This window comes from Giraffa tippelskirchi, chromosome 2 (assembly GCF_054371585.1).
Source record: "Giraffa tippelskirchi isolate mGirTip1 chromosome 2, T2T-mGirTip1v1.2.pri, whole genome shotgun sequence".
NCBI classification, from domain to species: Eukaryota; Metazoa; Chordata; class Mammalia; order Artiodactyla; family Giraffidae; genus Giraffa; species Giraffa tippelskirchi.
The window spans coordinates 143147357-143164450 of NC_137276.1; the positions used below are offsets into that span (position 1 = coordinate 143147357).

The 17094-nt window shown below is 39.1% G+C and overlaps 1 protein-coding gene across 1 annotated transcript in view; it reads left to right on the top strand.

The window, feature by feature from the left end:
* Positions 1–564: 564 nt before the first annotated feature.
* NAALADL2 (N-acetylated alpha-linked acidic dipeptidase like 2) overlaps positions 565–17094 on the top strand; it is a 1599429-nt gene continuing 1582899 nt past the window's right edge. The window contains exons 1-2 of the mRNA XM_081570965.1: positions 565–811; positions 1119–1232. The gene's annotated coding sequence lies outside the window, so the exon portion shown is untranslated. The remainder of the gene's footprint in view (positions 812–1118; positions 1233–17094) is intronic.

The window sequence follows — 17094 nt, forward strand, 5'->3', positions numbered from 1 at the left end:
AGCAATTCTACTACTGATATAATCCAACATAAGACACACAGGACAGTGTTCAGAGAAGCACTATTCACAGTGGCCGAAACCTGGCGATAAAGCTAATGTCTATCAAAAGTAGAACTGATTCTTAAATTTTAGTATATTTGTTGCAGGAAAACCCGGTGCGAGAGGATGGTCATGTCCCACATCTCAGCAAGCTCCTGGAATGACCCGCCAAGTAAGATTTGTTGGCTCCACGTAGGAAAGAATTCAAGAGCCAGCAGTGGTGAAGTGAAAACAGGTTTATTGAGATGCATCTATAGGCAGAATGCAAGCTGCTGCCTCAGGTGAGAGCAGTGGAGGTTGTGGAGGTAGTTTGCTTTTACTGGCTGGGTAATTTCATATGCTAACTAGATTATTCCAACTATTTTGAGGAAGGGGTAGGGATTTCCAGGAATTGGGCCTCTGCCCACTCTTCGGCCTTTTATGGTCTGCCGCTGAACTGTCATGGCGCCTGTGGGCGTGTCACTTAGCATATGGTAATATATTACAATGAGTGCATAACGAGGCCCAAGGTCTACTGGGAGGTGAGCCTTCCACCATCTTGGATCCAATCAGTTCCAACCAGTTTCTGTCCTAAGTTTTTCTCAACTGGCTGTGTCATTCTTTAAGGGTTGTGCCCTATCCCTTTCCCCTCCTGCCACATTTCATACAATGGAATAGTGCATATCCATGCACTATTAAGAATGGATTAATGTCACAGAACAATAGGGGTTAAAATTGCCAAGCAAAATGTCACGTCAGGGAAGCTGGATACAAGAGAGCTTCCTGTGAGGAGGTTTGTAGGGGCTGGAAGGGAACAAGGTGGGGAATGCTGGGGTGCTTGGTGTCACTAATATTCTGGTCCTTGACCTTGGTCCTGGCTCTGCAGGGTGAGTACTTTATAAAAGGTCATTGAGCTGTGCTATGGTGTGTGCATGTTTCTGCTTGTGCTTTATGGTTCATCGAAGTTTACTCAAAAATGAATTAGGATACATGCCTTTATATTTATATCTTACACCACTTTCAAAGCACATGTATTATTTCGTTTTATTTATCCATTTCATAATTGTTCATTGCTCAGGTTATTTTCTGTCGTTATTCAGGTAACAGGCGAGGCACTGGAGATGCAGCACAGATTAAGGTAGACGTAATCGCTGCTTGCATGGAGTTTACACTCAAGTCGGTTTCATGCTCCCCATAACATTCCTGTAAAGCAGGTACAGAAGTTATGATCTTTTGAGTTCTGTTTGTTTATGTGTTTGTTTGTTTAAATGAGAGACAATTAAGCATTCTCACATGCTTTAGAGAAGACTGCGTTTGAGGGGCAGCAGATGCAGAATGTGAGAAGCAAGGAAAAATTTTTAAGTCCCTTGTGCAGGATGTGAGAAAGGAAATCAGAAGCAAGAGACAAGGAAGAAAACTCCAAACTGAGAATTATCATTGGTCATGTGTGGTTCATAAGCATAGCGTGGACTAGAGCCCAAAAACCTGACACCTCAACCACATCAAATCAAATTTCTCTCCCTCCTGGCCACTTCTAGGATGACAACAAATACTGTTTTATATACATGTGCTTGCATGCATGCACATACACATACACTCTAAATAATAAGCCTCATTTCTGGGCACGTAGTTCACTATTATCTGCTGGTGGTGTGTTGTATTCCCCTCAAATAAGGAGGCCTGCACGTAACTGTCATGCCTTAAAACCGGTGGAGGTCTTTAATTTCTCTGACAGTGGACAGAACCAGAATGGAAGAGAGGCAAACATGAGAAGGGTCAGAAAATAGAACAATGACAATAACAGAAAATAGGGAGGAAATTCCTCCTTGTAAGCCATTAATTGAAGAGTGATTTTCTAAATATCTTGGGATTTGTCATCAAAATGCTTTCTAGGAAAGAAAAGGACTTGTGCAAGAGGCAATGCTGTGTGCCTTGGGCCCCAGGGAGAAGGTTCCTGTATGTGTTAATCCATGTCCAGCAAACAGCAGACAGGGAGATGGATTTAATTGTTGGAGAAGATTAACAGGGAGGAGTGCCTATGAGGGAAGATGAGGAGGAATCTGGGGAAGAACCATTTCCAAGGGGCAAGAGGAGGGAGCATTTATCAGAAGGCTGGGAGAGAACCATTGCTATGGGAGAGTACCACCAGACAGAAGCTGTGGAGAATTTAGCCATGATAACCCATGACCCCAGAAGGGATGAAGGCAGGGCAATAAATACTTTGATCTCACTTTTGGACACTGCTTCCATTTTTGCTGGTGTCTCCCACTGAACAAACTAACCAGCAGCCAGAGTGCACCAGAGCCTGTCAATCCGATTCATCCATGTTGACTTCCTAATAGAACAGCTGGAGCAGGGTGCTGAGTGGATCAGTAGGCACATTCAGCAGTCGATCACTACAGATATGCACAGTATCTAGCTTTGAAAAAAATTATCTTTATTCCATAAGTGTGCTGTGCCTCTATTATCCTGTTGCTCTCATCTCCTTCCAAGAGAGGCTTCTTGAATCTACTCACTGGAATTGTCTTTTGAATTCACATCCATTTCTTTGCCCACTTCCCTCTGGTTTCCACTCACTCCCATCGCTCACTTGAAAGGGCTCCTCCCAGGCTCATCACTAAACTCTTATTTGTTATTTGCACCATCTCAGTCCTTATTCTATTTGACCACTTTTCAGCATTTGATCATAATAATGATGCTCTTTTCCTTGAACCAGCTTTTCTGTTGTTTTCCTCTTTCCTTCATCTTATCCTTATTAGGTTTCTATAAAACCTGCTGCTATAACAGGGCTATATAACAGGGCTGCTATAACAAAGTACCACAAAATATGTGGCTTAAACAAAAAGAAATTTTTCTTTCAAAGTTCTGGAGGTTAGAGTTCCAAAATTAAGGATGGGAGGGCCATGCCCTCTCTAAGAGAGGATTCTTCCTTGCCTCTGCCTAACTTCTAGTCACTGCTGGCAATCCGTGATGCTCTTTGGCTTGGAGATGCATCGTTCCAGTTTCTGCCTCTGTTGTCACATAGTGTTCTGTGTGTGTGCCCTCTTACATGGATCTGACTTATATTGAATCTAGGGTCCACTCTAACTCGGAATTACCTCATCTTAACTTGATTACATCTACAAACAAGCTATTTCCAAATATGGTTACATTCCTGGGTTCCCAGTGAACATGAATTTTGGTGGAAAACTATTCAGCTCAACACAAGATCCTCTCTTTTACCTTCTTTCAAAGCACCTGCCCTTTAAAATCCCCTACTGTCCCATTCTGCACAGGTTTTGATCACAAATGCCTACAAAAATCAGTGATGTGCTTCTGTTATAAGAACAACTAAAAATCCCCTGCATTGTGAATAGCAATTCACCCTTGATCTAAAGGCAGGTGGTATGGTGTGTGGTCAACTGAAGAAAGCATGTCCTATTCTACAAGTGACAAGCTGTTCAGGCCTACCAGAGTGTTACTATTCAAAAATGCAGGGTTAGTGTTTTTAAGTTGATTTTGTTTTTAAGAAAAAATAAAAATCTTGATTTTCATATAAAATCACTTAGAAAATGATTCAAAAATAAATAAACAACAAAACATACCAATACATGAGGAAGCACTAGGCAGATCAAACAAAAGTCATTTATGTGAATGGCCACGGGTCCGGTTTGTAATCTGTTCTATACACATCTCTCTGATGATGTTGAGAGTTACTTAGGATCACTGGTAACTTGGGTTTTAGACTGCCTGTCTTTCTAGTTGTGGAGATGTAGAAAGAACATCATAATGAACAGTCATACTTGTCTATTCACAAGAATATCAAACTTCATATGTCAAATATTAAATTCAGTGTTTCCCACCACTAAACCTGCCTCTCTCTCACAGTCTCTTCCTTGATGAATGTCAAAGTCATCTCAGATTTCACACTATCTCTTAGCATATTTAAGCATATATTATACCCATCCAATATCTTTTAAATCTCTCAGATGAATTCCCCAAATCTCTCAAATGAATCCCTTTCTCTCCAGCCATTTAAATACTGCTTGTTTTATGTCCTGTTCTAATAGCAGCCTTTATATACAAAGCACTAATTCTCTTTTAAATAAACATGTTATCTCATTTAATCTTCATAGTAAGAGTGTGATAGTGTCCTAGTTTAGGTTCTAAACATGAGCATGAGAAAGGTCTTAGGTAAGAAAAGCAGAAGTAACGAAGGGAGGAAAAGCCAATATAAGATGAATTGCTATGATTGCCGCTATTGGCAACAAGAGCAGGAATATCTGAGAAACGGACAGGAGGCCTCCAAGAAATGGCCATCCAAATGGTGAGAGTTTGAGGCATTTACTACAGCTGCTGTAGTAGAGGATTGTTAGAGGATTGGCCTTGGGCCATTTTTGTGTTGACTGAGAGCCTCCTACAGCCCAGGGAGATACACAGCCTACACCAGAGTTGATCTACTACCAGGGCAAAGTGACTCTGAGCTCACATAAACTATTAAGCACAGCTTCAGCTAAACCCAAGGTCAGCCAAGGGAGGTGACACAGAACACCAAAGCATCTGCTTCTGATGAAGAAAGTAAAACTTTGAGAGGTAACACAGATTGAAAAGCAACCGAACTAGGATTTATATTCAAGTCTGACTCCAAAGCCTCTACTTTTAACTCTTATGTGTAAGAAGTGGGGCTTCCCTGGTGGTTCAGATGGTAAAGAATCTTCCAACAACGTGGGAGACCCAGGTTTAATCCCTGGGTCGGGAAGATCCCCTGGAGAAGGGAATGGCTACCCACTCCAGTGTTCTTGCTTGGAGAATTCCATGGACAGTGGAGCCTGGAGGGCTGCAGTCCATGGGGTCATAAAGGGTTGGATACAACTGACTGACTAACACTAACTAATTTAAGAAGTTTCAGGCAACCTTAAAATTAGAAGGCACAGTCCCCAAAACTGGCCTCAATTTTTATACCAACTGCAAGTTTGGCAGTGTGGGGTGGGGTGGGGAGAGCGGTGTCCTGAAGTCATCATCGGTTTCAATAATTCACTGAAGCGACTCATAAAACGTACTGTTTAGGAGGGTTCTAAGTGTAAGCTTCCTTGGTCTGCTCCCCATGGAGTCAGGATGCATTACTTTCCCAGCATCAACTTGTGGCAGTACTCATGGAACATTGCCACCAAGAAGGCTTACCCAAGCATCAGAATGCATCACTTTTATTGGTGTTCCATTACGTAAAAGATTGACTTCTTTTTTTGGTCATGCCTTGCTGTATGTGGGATCTTAGTTCCCCAAACAGGGATTGAACCCTTGCAGCCTGCAGTGGAAGTACACACTGGACTGTTGGAATTCCCTACATAATATTGATTTATTCCCCATGTCAGTGATCTCAGCCTCCAGTTTGACTGATACCACGTGACTAAATCACATGATTGGTCTCTCTGTCATAACTAATCTTGACCTTAAGATTATAAAATATGACTGACCTTATCCTAAAATCTGGTATGGCCATCCCCCACTCTGAACAAAGGTACTCCTATCAGTTTTGATGTGGATTACCACCAAGAAGATCAGGGCAAAAACCAGACCTCTTTTGGCCATGCCAAATTCTTGACTATATACTATGAAATATGATTCATGATTCAGAATAAATCATGGCCAACAAAATATAGGTCTGGTTTTTTGTCTTTCCTTCCTTGAATAGCTTCAGTGGCTCTCATCATCTTCTGAGTAAGATTCATTCTCTTCAGAATGGTATTAAGTATATGGAGATATGACCTCTGTCTACCTTTGCAACCTCATACTATGCACTCTTTTCTCTGTACCCTATAGCCCTTCCAAACCACTGGAACTTACCCTAATGACTCTGTCCTGTTCTTAGCAGCAGCCTGACAAGTAAAAATGGATAATAGCACATAGACACTCTACAACAACAAGAAAGTTACTTTTTTCTTCTGAGTAGCAAATAGATTAAGACAAGGTCCTGTGACCTATGCGTGTGTGTGTGTGTGTGTAGGAGGTGTTCCCTGATGAAATTTCAATTGAAGAGGAGAGAAGATGTGAGAGATTAGGACAGAAGGATCGATATACTCTAGTTTAGCAGGTAAGTGGCAGAAGTAGGGTTAAGGTTCCACTTCTCTTCCACCATTTGGAGCAGAAACAAAATGTTCAGACTTTGATTAAACTCTCCTACTTGTGACCCTTTTTTGCCTCAGAACTTCTGAAGATGCAATAGCATCTCCTCTCAAAACATATGCACAAATGCACACACAGCTATGCTTCAAGACTCCATTAAATGTCTTCCCTCACCATCATCCATGCCTTCTTTCCTCTTTAGATGTATCACTCCCCTTTCTCTTTATTGCACAACACTATCTGAACAGTTATCAAGCTGAATTATGACTGTTTGTTTGTATGTTCTTCCTGTATGAGCTTTACAAGAAAAAAGACCATACTTTTTATCGTTACACCTTTATCATCTAGCACAGGGCCCAGTAACAGTGGGATAAAAATTTACAGACTACATGAGCAAATAAAGAAGGAAGAGAGGGAGAATGGCAGGAAAGAAGAGAGGGAAGAAAAGAGGAAGGGAGGGAGTACTGAGAAATCATTTGGTTTGCAGATAAGCAGAGGAGGAGTTAATGTCAAGTTTAATAGAATACTATCCCTTGAAACCCCCAATCCTCAGCCCCCAAGCAGCAACACTGCTTCTGATGGCAGAGTTTAGTTAGCTCAAGGATAACACAAGGCATAAGCTGAATGACATTAAACTGCTCATGGGTTCATGCCCAAACCAATTCCCTCTGCAGGGAGGTAACATTTCTGTAGTCTTCTATGGTACTTTGAGAATCTCTCCAGGCTATAGTGGCAACAGATTTAGTAGACATGAGGGAACTAGCAGCACATCACATGAACTGAACTGGAAAATATCCTGGCCAATTAACAGCAAATGTCTGTGGCAATTAACAAACAGCCTGGGAACAAAGACTATCTACATTGTTATAGTCAGTCCTGGAATGTTTATTGTCTCTTCTTGTCTTTGGTTTTATAGTTTCAGCATTTGAAAGATGTATATTCCACTCTTTCACTAGTTTGTAAGCTCCCTCGAGGACCTAAACCCGTCTAATACATCTTTTTATTCACACAACACCTAGCACAGTGTTTGTTCAAAGTAGGGTGCCATAAATATTTTTGAAATAAACAAAAAATTCTACCCCATACTTGAAGCTACAGTTTGTCTCTTGCTACCAGGTGTCCACAGCACAGCATGAGTATATAAATTAGTGTGGCTTAAACACTTCTCCATACTTTTTAGTTGCCTTAATCAAAATCAAAACAAATAAAGTTAGGTTTCTATGAGGAAGGAAATTTAGAGGTTATTTAGTTCAAATCTCTCCTTTCAGATGAGAAACCTCTTATATTGTCTCCTCTAACATAATGGAGTGAAACTATGGCCAGACTATAATCAGAAGCCCATCTCCAGACCCTCAGTCTAGTGTTCCTTTTTTTTTTAACAGCAGTTTTTTTCTCACTACTTCTTTTTAGTAATCAAGACAACAGGGTATATTTATAACAATGCTTAAGAAAACAGAAATCACTTGGGTCCATTTTAGCAATTTTCTCACTAACATACCTCAACTGACTTTGAATCTTTGTTAGTTTTCACTCAAGATCCTCTTTTAATGGTTTATCATCAGACTTTCCCCCATTTCTCTGAAAGAATAGAGAACAGCAGCCAAGGTCCCTTGTTCCTTCTGATTCTTCCTGATCTATTTCTGATTATTTCAGATCTACAAATTTATTTCCTCTCAGTTAACCTTAGAGAAAGAAGTGTTCCTTCTCTTTCTCAAGGCTAAACTTACCATCCTGGCACTTGATCTAATTCTTGTCACTATCTAAGATATTTGTTCTATAGTCTAGCCTCACTCTCTGCTGAAACCTAGACCTCTCTCTGGCTCCTGACACCACAGAAAGGCTGAAGTTTTGTCCATGTTAAAGCTTCCTGATCTCACCTACTTGAATAACTACTGTAAATCCTACTCTCACCTTCTCATTCAAATATTTTGAAAGGATGCACTCAATCTCACTTTGTTAACTTCATTCATTTTTCATCTCACTACAATCTGTCCTTCACCCCCCTCACCCCAGAATACCACTAAAATGATTGTGTCCAAGACCTAATACTTTGCTTTCTAATAATCAAACACAGGGGAGAATTCCAGTCTTAGGTTACTGCCTCGTTTTCTTCTTCTCGAAACATCTCCCTATTTTTTCAGTTCCCATGACCCTGCATTCATTTGATCCCCTGAACTGGTTTTTATCGTGATTACTTTTTTTCCCTACTCTTAAAATGTCACTTTCCCACAACAAATATAACCATGATTTCAACTACAAATATATACTGATGACCCCCAAGTCTGTATTTCCGTCTCAAACAGTGTTGATATTCAAATATAGGTTCATATACCTATTTAATGGGTTTCATGTTCATGCATGATAAGCACCACAAAAACTCAGTTCATCTTTGATGCTATCCTGCACTTATACATAGTGTAGAACCCCACCAAAATGTTATATGTGGGGTCCAAACATCGTGTTGGCTAAAATTCAAGGTCACATTTTGTAAGGTTAATTTAAAAGTCATGTTATAAAATTGTAATAGGCACAAAGGTAAAGAGTGAAACATATATTGAATACAGATGGCCATACACTGACTGAAAAAAGGCTGAAATAATTAAAAGGAACTCATTTCCCAACTCTTCCTTGCTTCATATTCCTCCTTCCTGTTTTGTTTCCTCATGTTCCTCTTTCCCTGGGGCCAGGAGGAGGGTTGGAACCAATCATGAATCCCATTATATCCAAATTCACATTATGGAGCAATTTTGCTGAATTTTCTATCTTACCTAGTAGTATCACCATCAACTTAAGTGGTTCATTTAGAATAAAAACTTGGGGCTGATTCTTGTACCCTCTTTTTATTACTCTCTGCATCCAATTAATTAACAATTCTTGAAACCTGTACTTCTTTAGAAGTCCTTGAATTTGCATACTATTTCTGTATTCACTAATCCATACCATAATCCTTTTCTGGGCTACCCAAACAGCCTTCTATCAGGTCACTCTGCCTCCAGGTTTGTCCCTCTCAAACCTCAGAACTGAAATTCTAGAGAAAATTTGAAGTACTAAGGCCCTCTCCCTGATATACATCTCACAATCCCATTTAGGATTTCAAAACAAAACATATCTAGATTTTTTACACCTCAGGAGTTTGTAGCGTCTCTGCCTAGAATCGTGTACCACCTCATTGTTCTACTAAGACTCACCTCTAATTTAATCTATGAAGTCATCCCTGTCCTTCCACTTCCCAAGGAATACAACTGACCACACCCTATTTTGGGCATCCACTTTTTATATGCAGGCGTCTATTAAAATATTTATAACATTTCATTATACTCAGTCACTTTTTTCTTTTACCCACTAAAATTGCAAATTTATTGAGTAATGGGGTTAGATATGGTTCAGCACTGGATATAGTTGGTAGATATAGATTATAATTATTTTTAGACTAAATTATTTTTTATGCATTGTATAATATACCTCAAAAATTTTTTTTAAAAAAAAGGGAAAATAAAAGAGATCACTAAGGTCATCTGAAAGGCAGAAGTCAAATTAAAAACAAACAATAGATAGGAAAAGGGAAATATGACAAACAGTTTTCAATAAGAAAAGGAGTCTGTGTTTGCTATCACTGTCCAAATTGTGACCCCCTCTTTCGAAGAGAATATTTTGCATATTTTCTATTTTTTTCCCATCTAACTAGCAAGAGGAAGCTACCATTGGCTGAAATCATACACAAACACTGATCATTCTAAGTTAGCATACAGAAAAGAAACTAGTAAACACATGAAGCATAAAGTAAAAGAGAGAATTTCCCCTCAAATTTATAAAACCCTCCAAAATTATTTCAAGTGATTATTATATATTAACGACCTTACTCATCCTTTTATTCTTTCAATAGTTTTTATCCCAGACCTGTTAGGGAATAGAATTCTGACTTTACCCTTTTATTATAATTTAAATCATAAATTAGCATAGATAATAAATATCCAGATATTATTTTTTTCATACTTTGCAAATATCTATTTTAAGAAGTGGGAAATTTTTATGGGAGCTAAGTGTGCTAATGAAAATTAGGTAAATGGTGGCAGCTTGAAATTTTCTCTATAGAAAGGGCTTGTGAGCAGTAATCTGGCTGGAATCAGGGACTCAGAGACTCATTAAAGAGATTTGTTGGCCACACATGCTTCCTGTTTTATTGGCACGTATGTTTGTTTTAGGGAAAGCTTAAGGAGCGGAGTGTGGCTGATAAAAACTGTGAACAGGATAAATCTTCTCAAGCCATCCATGTGTGCCAACACTAAACACCATGTGTACATGGGTTGTTGAGATTTTGGTTTTGTTTTTCACTTTGTGAACATACCCAAAATCACAAAGCAAGAGATATAGGATTAAAATATCCAAAAATAAATGAGTGATCATCACTTTCACAATTTCTGAACTGAAAAAATTAAAAACATATAAAACAACCACAGTAGAAATCAGTGTAAAATTTTTTTCATGCTATATTTAAAGGCATAGAAAAATTAGTAAAAGAGCCTGAGAGCCTGCCTCTACATCCCTCTCTGTTTGATGATTGAGCAGTATCTCTCATTCCATATCACTTGATTTGAGTGAAAGATGCATTGCCTCATTTTGAAATTATGGGATACAATGTCCTAAAATCCACTGAAGGCACAAGAGAATGGATAGGATCTCTCACTTGTCTTGGCTTTTATTTGAACAGAATTTGAAGTGTGTGCCATCAGAAAACCACACATTTTCCCTAAACAATAATTTTTATCCCCTAAACTCTTTTTAGTTGTAGGGTAGCATAATGTGACAGTAAGTGTCTCCAAGTACTAGTGGAACCAAATTACACTCTTGAGATATGCGTGCTCTGCCTGTTGATGGCAATGTCCCTGTTCTGTCATCCTTCCTCATCAGCTGTCCTGCTGAAGTGTGCAGTGAGTAATGATTACAGGGTGATATTTAATGAAAACTCTACCCACGATTCTGAGCCAAATGTGACCCCTACTATTTTTCTACTGTTAAGCGATAATTACCCATTCCCATGCAATTGCGGGTGCCAGAGACCTCAAGTTGCCAAAATATGCCAGTAAAGTATTCAACTTTTTAAAATTTCTCAACATATGAAGTGCTAATATTGATATAGAAATGCATAGGAAGTAAGAGGTCTGACTCTTGGAAAAATTAAATATAAATAACTTTGCTTCCACTAATTTGGATGAGAGTTGCAACACCCTTTAAAACTAGCTTTTATATATGGCATGAAATGAAGATGCCAAAGATTAATGCTGTCAATTTCAATGGCCAGCATGTATCCAAAAGACAAATATATAAATCTAAAGCAAATAGAAATGCATTGCTTAATTTCTGCTTATCATTCATTATACAATTGCCAGGAAGTTAGCTGTTACATTTTGCAAATCCATCACATCTTAAATTCAACTTGGAAAAGTTCCTTCTTCCATTACTGTATTGGACTTTTATGGACCTTTGATGTCTCTCACAGTAATCAGCACTGGAAGATCTAACGAGAGAAAGAAAATGAATGTATTCTGCATTATTCCCTAGTTTTTTTCAGTGCCTCAAAACTGAGAATGGGCTTTTATTAATGTAAGGTAAGACAGTGTACTTACAATGACCATAATTCTAGCAAAGAAAAAATAAGTTTAGGGTTTCTAGTCACCTGTTCCTTGATATAGAAGAAGTAGTAAGCAACTTGTAATTTTTCATGATGCCCAAAGCCTAATGTTCTTAACTTTGGAAAAATGTTTTAATATCACTTTGGAAAACAAATCTGATTTGTAGTAAATGAATTTTCTGGTTTTCATAAGCTTCACATATACTGTCATATGTCTTATTCAATACATATAATCATACAGGTAGTAATAGCAGCACGTATAAGGAGTAGAGGTACAATGGAGCAAATGATTAATTTGAAAAAAAGAAAGGAATCAAGTAGGATGTGAACATGGTCCAAAGGCCTCATAGTGGAGATGACTGTCTTAAAAAGTAACAGGTGTTTGCTATGTATGTATATGATGGTCTGAAAGTATGTCCCCACATTCTCTGACACTCCTCATATCTCTCCTCATAAACATGGTTTGTCCTCAGTGACTGACGTCTAATAAATCGAATGCAATAGAAATTATACCGTACAACTACTGTAAGGCTGGTCCTAAAAGATGATGTAGCTTCTACCTGACTCCCTTGTTTATTTGATACATGTATAGTTGAAGGCCCAAGACACCACATAAGAAGTCTGACTCTCCTGAAGCTACCATTCTGGAGAGATCAATTCAAAAGGCCACATAGAGACATGCCCAAGAAGCTAACTGTTCCAGACTCCTGCTGCTTTACTCCTTTGAGCCCAGAAACCAGACATGTGAATTAACAAGTCTCAGACAATTTTAGTTCCAGCCATCATCTGGTTGCATCCACAGGACAGACCTCACTGAGAAAGCACCACCAAGCTAAGCACCACCACCTCTCGGGACCACTACAAGTGTTAGCATGATTTATTACGCAGAAGTAGATAGCTAGAATGGTAGACAACGCGAACAACCTGTGAAAAACTATGGAGGCTGAAATCATCTGGGTTTTTTCAAGCAGAAACAAGTAGCTGAGTATGGCCAAAAGACAGAGTATGAGTCAGGGCAAGGTGAAACACAAGATTGAAGAGATTAGCAGAAGCCAAATCATGGTGGTCCTTGTAATTTATGCCATGGAGTTTTATTTTGGAACCAGTGGATATTCATCCATATTTTAAACACATCTATTTATAAATATTAATCTATTACTTGTGAAAATGTTTCAGAAATATTATTAATATTCTGTGAATATGAATACTAGCAAACACAGACTAGATTGTCAGTTTAAGAAATTACATGCTCTGTAAGTGTGCTTGTTTTGCTGGTATGCATCCTCTTTAGTCTCTGGAAAGTCTGAAGAACTAACTGCTTAGATTAACACTTCACTTTACTGAAATCAAAGCAACCCATCCTGTATAATGGCTTGTCTCGACATATTATCAGTCAGGGGTTACTTTCTAGTCAGCAGCTTCAATGGCTCTGGCTTTATTTAGAAAGATTTCAGTGTTTCCCTGAAATGCTTCATCTGAGCACTCTGTGCATGGTTAACCTTTTGTGCTTATAAAGATTACTTAGAGTCTTTAATTATAAGAACCCTGAGTGGAAGATAAGTTAACACATTTGCCAAGCTCACACAGCTCTGTAGTACTAAGACCAAAAAAAAAGACCTACACATTTTTTCGATTAGTGATTCTTTCCAGAACACTTTTGACAGGCCAACTACTGGCCATGTTGGAAAGAAACTAGAATAAGGTGGTATAGCGCTTAATGCTTGATTACAACTATTTCCATAGAAATACTGCTAGATTTGGTAAATCCTGACATTTTGATGCTCTATAGTTGTAATTCGATATTATATTTGTTACAGAAAATATGTATCTCATGTTCATAAAACACAACAGAGGTAGAAAAGAGCTTCACAATGTAAGGTTTACTCACTTTATATATTATTTATATATATATATATACACACACACTTATTTTCATATTGAACTCCTACATTAAAGGGCATTTGAAAAATGAGAGTAGAATGGGATTAGATTTGACTTTTTCTCTATTGTCACTGAAAATTGTTTATTAAAACACAAACCAGACTTCCCTGGTGGCGCAATGGATAAGAATCCACCAGCCAGTGCAAGGGACATGGGTTCGATCCCTGGTCCAGGAAAATTTCACATGCCACAGAGCAACTAAGCCTGTTCACAACAACTACTGAGCCCTAGCCCTAGCCTTAGTCTAGCCCAATGTACCTAGAGCCTGTACTCCGCAAAAAGAAACTACTGCAATGAGGAGCCCACACACCACAACGAAGAGTAGCCCCTACCCGCCATAACTAGAGAAAGCCTGTGCAAGGCAGTGAAGACCCAGCACAGCCAAAAATAAATACATAAATTGTAAAAAACACACAAAGCAATGGACAGTGAAAACATCCTTCTTTTTTTTTAACTTTTTGGTAGGAGTAAGGTGAGGCATAGAAGAGTTAGGGATAGTTGGGAACAGCGCAGATGGAAAGACACTCCACCTGCTCCTCCAGGTTTCCTGGAGTCAGACATGTTCAGTGCCTCTCAAATTTTGGGAAACAGCATATTATAGTGAAAAGACTATTAACTCTAAAAACACTATCACAGGGTGTTAAATGGGGCTTGTCCTATTGCCTCTAAATTTCAGCTGAAGCCCCAAGGCTGAGAAAAATGGATAATATGTACTTCCTACATTCTAAAGAAAGGAGTTAGACATATCCATGTGGTACTAACTTAAGTCAGCAAAATCAGTGCAGCAATGGACCCCTACTTCCTAGCTATGTAAGAGAGCACTAGTACATCAGAGAGGGTAACCAAGGTAGTCATCAGCTTTGTCAAAGTATGCCGCCTTCCACATCATGATAGGTAGAAGAAATAAAAGAGAATTGGCATAAATATTAACAATGTCTTGAAGGGGCACACTGGGGATCTTACTCCCCAGCTGGCTATGTGGCTATATATTCCCAGGACCTATACAAACATTGAAACTGGTCACTGCCTCTCACATGAAGAGTGCAAAAAGTGGGAGAATGGGGGAACTGGGAGATGGGAGGATGCGGGAAGCAAACTGCACTTAGATGGTTTTGTGAAGCAAGAAGATTTGAGTTCCTTCATGACAAATGGATTCCTTTGAAGGTAGGGTTCAAAACATACTTCCTGTGGGATGGTGGGCATCCCGCAGGAAGAAGCTGAAAAGTACGTTGCTGTAGGATAATTGAAGTTTCAAGAAGTCAGCCAGAACATGAATCCCCTGTATCAGACAGCATTTAGAAATTTACCATCAAAGAGGACATCAAGAGATGAACTACAGAGCCTACTGTAAGAGAGACATTGCCTTTTCCTCCTACCCCATCTCCCTCCAGCCCCAACTAAGCCGATCCCCATCCTACCCCGGTCAATAGACACACACACAGATATACTGGAGCAACCAAGTGCTGAGGAAATGGAGAGGAGTGAAAAGCCTCCAGTCAGCAGCTCATTCCAATCTCTTATGCCCAGCTCCTGCCTCAGCTATGGCAGGGGAAGAACTTTGAATAAGATGGATGTTTGAAGGTTTGTTTTAAGAAGGATCTGACTTGGTAATACCTGGAAATCAAAAGTAGTATTGAGCTGCAAGTGACTCAAAAGTTGTACAATCTCCTGATCAAGTGACGGAGACAGGCAAAGGACCTTTCTAGAATGCAAACCTAGAAGAAAAATGTTGTGTTCTGGTTATAACCTATCAGAATATCACTCACGCAATAAAGTGGTTACATACAGAGAAGTCTGAATACCAATACTGTCACTTCAGATTTGTTTGAACCCATCTTCATTTATGGTAAAGATTGAATGCAGAAGAAGAGGGCAAGAGACGATTAGATGGCTGGATGGCATCACCAGTGTAATGGACATGAACTTGGGCAAACTCCAGGAGATGGTAAGGGACAGGGAAGCCTGGCATGCTGCAGTCCATAGAGTCACAAAGACTCGGGCATGACAAGGCGACTGAACAACAACAGCAATCTTCATTTATAAAAATGGGGTAATGAGATCTATACCATAGGCTGAGAAATAACTAGGTAATGCATGTATAACACGTAGCACATAATTTGCAATAATATTATTTCTTCTGACTTCCTTCTCAGTTGCCATACTTAAAAAAAAAAGAGTTAAGGCAGCTTATACTTAGGTTGCTTACTTAGAAGCTGAAAATCAAAATAATAAAAAGGAATGAGTGGCATACAAGCCAACAACATATTAAGAACCAGATTTATTAATATGATTAAGCCTCAAACTTGAATTTATTAAGGACTAGAACAAACAGCAGCAGCAGAACAAAATAGTTACAAAATTCTTATTATCTGCTTAAAGGAAATTTTCCCATTCTTCAAGAGAGAGACACTCTTTTGGGGTGCTAAACCTTGAAAATAATTTTATTATATAAAATATCCAAGAGACCCCCATTTAATTTATGCTGGCTAGAGATTCCAAAACTGTATAATCCAATTATATTGCAAACATTCTTTTTTGGGGGGTGAGGGGAGGTCTATATTTGAAATTCAGAAAGATGTTAAGATCAGTCCATAAAAACTGTTTAAGTACAATATGGCTTTTTATGGTGCTATTTTTATTCTCTGAGTTCTATTTCCTGGTAGAGCAGGGATCTTTAATATACTCTGTGGTGGGTGGGTGGGGGCACCCATGCAAACTCCTGCACAGGAAGAAGATTTTTTTTTAATCTCTTTTTCTTGTGATTGATTAAATCTATCTTCAGTTCTCTTCCTGTCCCAGTGTTGCCCACCCAGGCCTAGCCCACAACAAAGTGTTCCATGTTTTCAAATTATTTGCTTTCTTTTCTCCAAACAAAAATTCATATTGCCAAGGCCCAGCTGAATTTAGGAGGAAAGCAATCTTACTAGATGAATTCATGAAATGAAAGTGTTAGTCACTCAGTCATGTCCAACTCTTTGACCCCTTGGACCTGTAGCCTGCCAGGTTTCTCTGTCCATGGAATTTTCTAGGCAAGAATACTGGAGTGGGTAGCCATTTCCTTCTCCAGGGGATTTTCCTAACCCAGGGATCGAGCCCCGGTCTGCCGCATTGCAGGCAGATTCTTTACCATCTGTGCCACCAGGGAAGCCCCAATGAATTCATACTAACATACAAATAGCTAAAACCCATTTACCATTCCCATAAATGTTTACAATCTTATCAGAGTGTTCATTTTTGAGCCCAGATATTGTAATTGTAAGAATTTCACAAAAATGAAATAAAAAACAATACCTAAGCTCGGTCAGCATGGCCTATCCATTAAAGCTCTAAGTCTTTGTATAGCACCCATGCAGTGATTTCCTGAGCTGAAAGGACGGAGAGGCAGGGAGAGCGGTCATTTTATT